The sequence below is a fragment of the Ipomoea triloba genome, chromosome 8 (genome assembly GCF_003576645.1).
Source record: "Ipomoea triloba cultivar NCNSP0323 chromosome 8, ASM357664v1".
Taxonomy (NCBI): Eukaryota; Viridiplantae; Streptophyta; class Magnoliopsida; order Solanales; family Convolvulaceae; genus Ipomoea; species Ipomoea triloba.
In genome coordinates, this window is record NC_044923.1 from 14,998,866 (window position 1) to 15,006,732 (window position 7,867).

Here is a 7,867-nt window from a genome sequence, read left to right on the forward strand (position 1 = left end):
CATAACGTATCAAAAAGGGACACAACCTTAGTTAAGACGTACTCGTTCTATTTATATATTAATTAATATGACATATATGAATCTTTCTTGCGTTTGCCAGGAGTCGAACCCGGGTCTATTGCTTGGAAGGCAATTATCCTAACCGTTGGACTACAAACGCTTGCTATATAACTTAACCTATAATTAAATAATAAATTTCTAATAAATTGTTTTGCCAAAAAAATTGTCTAACCGTGATATATCAAAACGAGAGTTATAAATATAGTTAATTTGTTTAAAATGTGATTCGGGTGTGTTGGGTTTTTGTTTTTTGTTTGTTTGTTATTTTTTAAAGATAATTTTGAGTACTGCTATTAACTTTTGGACTCATACGTACTAAAGATCAGTACACATTTGTTTAGGTACTGGTATTTTACCAGTGCGGTACATTAAATTTAACGTACATTTATTAATTATATGAATTATAAAATAATATATTTCGTAATAATTTTAAATGTACTTCAATATTATATAATAATATTTTCATTAATTATCACATAATTATAAAAATAAACAAATGTAACAAACTCAATAACATTTTTTATTATTCAAAGTACAAACTAGTGACAAAATATATTATTACCATTGAAGAATAAATAAAAATATATAACATCTACTACATACATTCTTACCAATGAAGAATATAAGAAAATATATTTCGAATGCATGTACGTGATAATAATAATCAAAAAAAGATAACATGAGTTATAATGGTATGGATATTTCTTTCATAATATAATTATATAGTACAATTTATAAATCATAGCGTATCAAAAAGGGACACAACCTTAGTTAAGACGTACTCGTTCTATTTATATATTAATTAATATGACATTCTTTCTTGCGTTTGCCGGGAGTCGAACCCGGGTCTATTGCTTGGAAGGCAATTATCCTAACCGTTGGACTACAAACGCTTGCTATATAACTTAACCTATAATTAAATATTAAATTTCTAATAAATTGTTTTGCCAAAAAAATTGTCTAAACGTGATATATCAAAATGAGAGTTATAAATATAGTTAATTTGTTTAAAATGTGATTCGGGTGTGTTGGGTTTTTGTTTTTTGTTTGTTTGTTATTTTTTAAAGATAATTTTGAGTACTGCTGTTAACTTTTGGACTCATACGTACTAAAGATCAGTACACATTTGTTTAGGTACTGGTATTTTACCAGTGCGGTACATTAAATTTAACGTACATTTATTAATTATATGAATTATAAAATAATATATTTCGTAATAATTTTAAATGTACTTCAATATTATATAATAATATTTTCATTAATTATCACATAATTATAAAAATAAACAAATGTAACAAACTCAATAACATTTTTTATTATTCAAAGTACAAACTAGTGACAAAATATATTATTACCATTGAAGAATAAATAAAAATATATAACATCTACTACATACATTCTTACCAATGAAGAATATAAGAAAATATATTTCGAATGCATGTACGTGATAATAATAATCAAAAACAGATAACATGAGTTATAATGGTATGGATATTTCTTTCATAATATAATTATATAGTACAATTTATAAATCATAGCGTATCAAAAAGGGACACAACCTTAGTTAAGACGTACTCGTTCTATTTATATATTAATTAATATGACATTCTTTCTTGCGTTTGCCGGGAGTCGAACCCGGGTCTATTGCTTGGAAGGCAATTATCCTAACCGTTGGACTACAAACGCTTGCTATATAACTTAACCTATAATTAAATATTAAATTTCTAATAAATTGTTTTGCCAAAAAAATTGTCTAAACGTGATATATCAAAATGAGAGTTATAAATATAGTTAATTTGTTTAAAATGTGATTCGGGTGTGTTGGGTTTTTGTTTTTTGTTTGTTTGTTATTTTTTAAAGATAATTTTGAGTACTGCTGTTAACTTTTGGACTCATACGTACTAAAGATCAGTACACATTTGTTTAGGTACTGGTATTTTACCCGTGCGGTACATTAAATTTAACGTACATTTATTAATTATATGAATTATAAAATAATATATTTCGTAATAATTTTAAATGTACTTCAATATTATATAATAATATTTTCATTAATTATCACATAATTATAAAAATAAACAAATGTAACAAACTCAATAACATTTTTTATTATTCAAAGTACAAACTAGTGACAAAATATATTATTACCATTGAAGAATAAATAAAAATATATAACATCTACTACATACATTCTTACCAATGAAGAATATAAGAAAATATATTTCGAATGCATGTACGTGATAATAATAATCAAAAACAGATAACATGAGTTATAATGGTATGGATATTTCTTTCATAATATAATTATATAGTACAATTTATAAATCATAGCGTATCAAAAAGGGACACAACCTTAGTTAAGACGTACTCGTTCTATTTATATATTAATTAATATGACATTCTTTCTTGCGTTTGCCGGGAGTCGAACCCGGGTCTATTGCTTGGAAGGCAATTATCCTAACCGTTGGACTACAAACGCTTGCTATATAACTTAACCTATAATTAAATATTAAATTTCTAATAAATTGTTTTGCCAAAAAAATTGTCTAAACGTGATATATCAAAATGAGAGTTATAAATATAGTTAATTTGTTTAAAATGTGATTCGGGTGTGTTGGGTTTTTGTTTTTTGTTTGTTTGTTATTTTTTAAAGATAATTTTGAGTACTGCTGTTAACTTTTGGACTCATACGTACTAAAGATCAGTACACATTTGTTTAGGTACTGGTATTTTACCCGTGCGGTACATTAAATTTAACGTACATTTATTAATTATATGAATTATAAAATAATATATTTCGTAATAATTTTAAATGTACTTCAATATTATATAATAATATTTTCATTAATTATCACATAATTATAAAAATAAACAAATGTAACAAACTCAATAACATTTTTTATTATTCAAAGTACAAACTAGTGACAAAATATATTATTACCATTGAAGAATAAATAAAAATATATAACATCTACTACATACATTCTTACCAATGAAGAATATAAGAAAATATATTTCGAATGCATGTACGTGATAATAATAATCAAAAACAGATAACATGAGTTATAATGGTATGGATATTTCTTTCATAATATAATTATATAGTACAATTTATAAATCATAGCGTATCAAAAAGGGACACAACCTTAGTTAAGACGTACTCGTTCTATTTATATATTAATTAATATGACATTCTTTCTTGCGTTTGCCGGGAGTCGAACCCGGGTCTATTGCTTGGAAGGCAATTATCCTAACCGTTGGACTACAAACGCTTGCTATATAACTTAACCTATAATTAAATATTAAATTTCTAATAAATTGTTTTGCCAAAAAAATTGTCTAAACGTGATATATCAAAATGAGAGTTATAAATATAGTTAATTTGTTTAAAATGTGATTCGGGTGTGTTGGGTTTTTGTTTTTTGTTTGTTTGTTATTTTTTAAAGATAATTTTGAGTACTGCTGTTAACTTTTGGACTCATACGTACTAAAGATCAGTACACATTTGTTTAGGTACTGGTATTTTACCCGTGCGGTACATTAAATTTAACGTACATTTATTAATTATATGAATTATAAAATAATATATTTCGTAATAATTTTAAATGTACTTCAATATTATATAATAATATTTTCATTAATTATCACATAATTATAAAAATAAACAAATGTAACAAACTCAATAACATTTTTTATTATTCAAAGTACAAACTAGTGACAAAATATATTATTACCATTGAAGAATAAATAAAAATATATAACATCTACTACATACATTCTTACCAATGAAGAATATAAGAAAATATATTTCGAATGCATGTACGTGATAATAATAATCAAAAACAGATAACATGAGTTATAATGGTATGGATATTTCTTTCATAATATAATTATATAGTACAATTTATAAATCATAGCGTATCAAAAAGGGACACAACCTTAGTTAAGACGTACTCGTTCTATTTATATATTAATTAATATGACATTCTTTCTTGCGTTTGCCGGGAGTCGAACCCGGGTCTATTGCTTGGAAGGCAATTATCCTAACCGTTGGACTACAAACGCTTGCTATATAACTTAACCTATAATTAAATATTAAATTTCTAATAAATTGTTTTGCCAAAAAAATTGTCTAAACGTGATATATCAAAACGAGAGTTATAAATATAGTTAATTTGTTTAAAATGTGATTCGGGTGTGTTGGGTTTTTGTTTTTTGTTTGTTTGTTATTTTTTAAAGATAATTTTGAGTACTGCTGTTAACTTTTGGACTCATACGTACTAAAGATCAGTACACATTTGTTTAGGTACTGGTATTTTACCCGTGCGGTACATTAAATTTAACGTACATTTATTAATTATATGAATTATAAAATAATATATTTCGTAATAATTTTAAATGTACTTCAATATTATATAATAATATTTTCATTAATTATCACATAATTATAAAAATAAACAAATGTAACAAACTCAATAACATTTTTTATTATTCAAAGTACAAACTAGTGACAAAATATATTATTACCATTGAAGAATAAATAAAAATATATAACATCTACTACATACATTCTTACCAATGAAGAATATAAGAAAATATATTTCGAATGCATGTACGTGATAATAATAATCAAAAACAGATAACATGAGTTATAATGGTATGGATATTTCTTTCATAATATAATTATATAGTACAATTTATAAATCATAGCGTATCAAAAAGGGACACAACCTTAGTTAAGACGTACTCGTTCTATTTATATATTAATTAATATGACATTCTTTCTTGCGTTTGCCGGGAGTCGAACCCGGGTCTATTGCTTGGAAGGCAATTATCCTAACCGTTGGACTACAAACGCTTGCTATATAACTTAACCTATAATTAAATATTAAATTTCTAATAAATTGTTTTGCCAAAAAAATTGTCTAAACGTGATATATCAAAACGAGAGTTATAAATATAGTTAATTTGTTTAAAATGTGATTCGGGTGTGTTGGGTTTTTGTTTTTTGTTTGTTTGTTATTTTTTAAAGATAATTTTGAGTACTGCTGTTAACTTTTGGACTCATACGTACTAAAGATCAGTACACATTTGTTTAGGTACTGGTATTTTACCAGTGCGGTACATTAAATTTAACGTACATTTATTAATTATATGAATTATAAAATAATATATTTCGTAATAATTTTAAATGTACTTCAATATTATATAATAATATTTTCATTAATTATCACATAATTATAAAAATAAACAAATGTAACAAACTCAATAACATTTTTTATTATTCAAAGTACAAACTAGTGACAAAATATATTATTACCATTGAAGAATAAATAAAAATATATAACATCTACTACATACATTCTTACCAATGAAGAATATAAGAAAATATATTTCGAATGCATGTACGTGATAATAATAATCAAAAACAGATAACATGAGTTATAATGGTATGGATATTTCTTTCATAATATAATTATATAGTACAATTTATAAATCATAGCGTATCAAAAAGGGACACAACCTTAGTTAAGACGTACTCGTTCTATTTATATATTAATTAATATGACATTCTTTCTTGCGTTTGCCGGGAGTCGAACCCGGGTCTATTGCTTGGAAGGCAATTATCCTAACCGTTGGACTACAAACGCTTGCTATATAACTTAACCTATAATTAAATATTAAATTTCTAATAAATTGTTTTGCCAAAAAAATTGTCTAAACGTGATATATCAAAACGAGAGTTATAAATATAGTTAATTTGTTTAAAATGTGATTCGGGTGTGTTGGGTTTTTGTTTTTTGTTTGTTTGTTATTTTTTAAAGATAATTTTGAGTACTGCTGTTAACTTTTGGACTCATACGTACTAAAGATCAGTACACATTTGTTTAGGTACTGGTATTTTACCCGTGCGGTACATTAAATTTAACGTACATTTATTAATTATATGAATTATAAAATAATATATTTCGTAATAATTTTAAATGTACTTCAATATTATATAATAATATTTTCATTAATTATCACATAATTATAAAAATAAACAAATGTAACAAACTCAATAACATTTTTTATTATTCAAAGTACAAACTAGTGACAAAATATATTATTACCATTGAAGAATAAATAAAAATATATAACATCTACTACATACATTCTTACCAATGAAGAATATAAGAAAATATATTTCGAATGCATGTACGTGATAATAATAATCAAAAACAGATAACATGAGTTATAATGGTATGGATATTTCTTTCATAATATAATTATATAGTACAATTTATAAATCATAGCGTATCAAAAAGGGACACAACCTTAGTTAAGACGTACTCGTTCTATTTATATATTAATTAATATGACATTCTTTCTTGCGTTTGCCGGGAGTCGAACCCGGGTCTATTGCTTGGAAGGCAATTATCCTAACCGTTGGACTACAAACGCTTGCTATATAACTTAACCTATAATTAAATATTAAATTTCTAATAAATTGTTTTGCCAAAAAAATTGTCTAAACGTGATATATCAAAATGAGAGTTATAAATATAGTTAATTTGTTTAAAATGTGATTCGGGTGTGTTGGGTTTTTGTTTTTTGTTTGTTTGTTATTTTTTAAAGATAATTTTGAGTACTGCTGTTAACTTTTGGACTCATACGTACTAAAGATCAGTACACATTTGTTTAGGTACTGGTATTTTACCCGTGCGGTACATTAAATTTAACGTACATTTATTAATTATATGAATTATAAAATAATATATTTCGTAATAATTTTAAATGTACTTCAATATTATATAATAATATGGTCATTAATTATCACATAATTATAAAAATAAACATATGTAACAAACTCAATAACATTTTTTATTATTCAAAGTACAAATTAGTGACAAAATATATTATTACCATTGAAGAATAAATGAAAATATATAACATCTACTACATACATTCCTACCAATGAAGAATATAAGAAAATATATTTCGAATGCATGTACGTGATAATAATAATCAAAAACAGATAACATGAGTTATAATGGTATGGATATTTCTTTCATAATATAATTATATAGTACAATTTATAAATCATAGCGTATCAAAAAGGGACACAACCTTAGTTAAGACGTACTCGTTCTATTTATATATTAATTAATATGACATTCTTTCTTGCGTTTGCCGGGAGTCGAACCCGGGTCTATTGCTTGGAAGGCAATTATCCTAACCGTTGGACTACAAACGCTTGCTATATAACTTAACCTATAATTAAATATTAAATTTCTAATAAATTGTTTTGCCAAAAAAATTGTCTAAACGTGATATATCAAAACGAGAGTTATAAATATAGTTAATGTGTTTAAAATGTGATTCGGGTGTGTTGGGTTTTTGTTTTCTGTTTGTTTGTTATTTTTTAAAGATAATTTTGAGTACTGCTGTTAACTTTTGGACTCATATGTACTAAAGATCAGTACACATTTGTTTAGGTACTGGTATTTTACCCGTGCGGTACATTAAATTTAACGTACATTTATTAATTATATGAATTATAAAATAATATATTTCGTATTTCAAAAAAAAAAATATTTCGTAATAATTTTAAATGTACTTCAATATTATATAATAATATGGTCATTAATTATCACATAATTATCAAAATAAACGTATATATCAAACTCAATAACATTTTTTATTATTCAAAGTACAAATTAGTGACAAAATATATTATTACCATTGAAGAATAAATGAAAATATATAACGTCTACTACATACATTCTTACCAATTAAGAATATAAGAAAATATATTTCGAATGCA

General features: G+C 24.7%; 10 non-coding genes across 10 annotated transcripts; all 10 read right to left on the reverse strand.

Moving 5' to 3' along the window:
* Nucleotides 1-88: 88 nt before the first annotated feature.
* TRNAG-UCC lies at nucleotides 89-160 on the reverse strand. Its single transcript has one exon. It is a non-coding gene; the product is annotated as a tRNA-Gly (tRNA).
* A 721-nt stretch (nucleotides 161-881) lies between these two features.
* TRNAG-UCC lies at nucleotides 882-953 on the reverse strand. The gene has a single exon. It is a non-coding gene; the product is annotated as a tRNA-Gly (tRNA).
* A 721-nt stretch (nucleotides 954-1,674) lies between these two features.
* TRNAG-UCC lies at nucleotides 1,675-1,746 on the reverse strand. Its single transcript has one exon. It is a non-coding gene; the product is annotated as a tRNA-Gly (tRNA).
* Nucleotides 1,747-2,467: 721 nt separating this feature from the next.
* TRNAG-UCC lies at nucleotides 2,468-2,539 on the reverse strand. The gene has a single exon. It is a non-coding gene; the product is annotated as a tRNA-Gly (tRNA).
* Nucleotides 2,540-3,260: 721 nt separating this feature from the next.
* TRNAG-UCC lies at nucleotides 3,261-3,332 on the reverse strand. Its single transcript has one exon. It is a non-coding gene; the product is annotated as a tRNA-Gly (tRNA).
* A 721-nt stretch (nucleotides 3,333-4,053) lies between these two features.
* On the reverse strand, nucleotides 4,054-4,125 carry TRNAG-UCC. Its single transcript has one exon. It is a non-coding gene; the product is annotated as a tRNA-Gly (tRNA).
* A 721-nt stretch (nucleotides 4,126-4,846) lies between these two features.
* On the reverse strand, nucleotides 4,847-4,918 carry TRNAG-UCC. The gene has a single exon. It is a non-coding gene; the product is annotated as a tRNA-Gly (tRNA).
* A 721-nt stretch (nucleotides 4,919-5,639) lies between these two features.
* On the reverse strand, nucleotides 5,640-5,711 carry TRNAG-UCC. The gene has a single exon. It is a non-coding gene; the product is annotated as a tRNA-Gly (tRNA).
* Nucleotides 5,712-6,432: 721 nt separating this feature from the next.
* On the reverse strand, nucleotides 6,433-6,504 carry TRNAG-UCC. Its single transcript has one exon. It is a non-coding gene; the product is annotated as a tRNA-Gly (tRNA).
* A 721-nt stretch (nucleotides 6,505-7,225) lies between these two features.
* On the reverse strand, nucleotides 7,226-7,297 carry TRNAG-UCC. The gene has a single exon. It is a non-coding gene; the product is annotated as a tRNA-Gly (tRNA).
* Nucleotides 7,298-7,867: the final 570 nt, after the last annotated feature.